Below are 374 nucleotides of genomic sequence, written 5' to 3' on the forward strand. Positions count from 1 at the left end.
AGATCAGAGTCTTCGTGGTATAGGCGAGAACTGATGGCAGCATTCAAGAGAATCCGGAAGGTCTAACCTTGTCTGTGTTATTCTGAGTAGGATTAAATGATTGAATGACTGTGACGAGCCTCAAACTCCTGAGGGCGGGGCGTTAGTGACAGACGCAAAAGAATCACTGGATTCTATTCTGGCCTGATTGAGAACCGACAGATGGATAGCCGTGCCGTGACAGGGTGTGTTGAATATTTCCACTGAGAGGATGGGAGGTAGCCACTGACAATGGTGAAACCCCTGCATAAGCTTGCCATGGAAAGGAGTAAGAAGGATTGGATGAAGACAGTAGGAAAGCAGAGAGACAGAAGGGACAAGCATCTTCATACGCT

Source organism: Arachis duranensis, chromosome 1 (assembly GCF_000817695.3).
Source record: "Arachis duranensis cultivar V14167 chromosome 1, aradu.V14167.gnm2.J7QH, whole genome shotgun sequence".
Classification (NCBI taxonomy): domain Eukaryota; kingdom Viridiplantae; phylum Streptophyta; class Magnoliopsida; order Fabales; family Fabaceae; genus Arachis; species Arachis duranensis.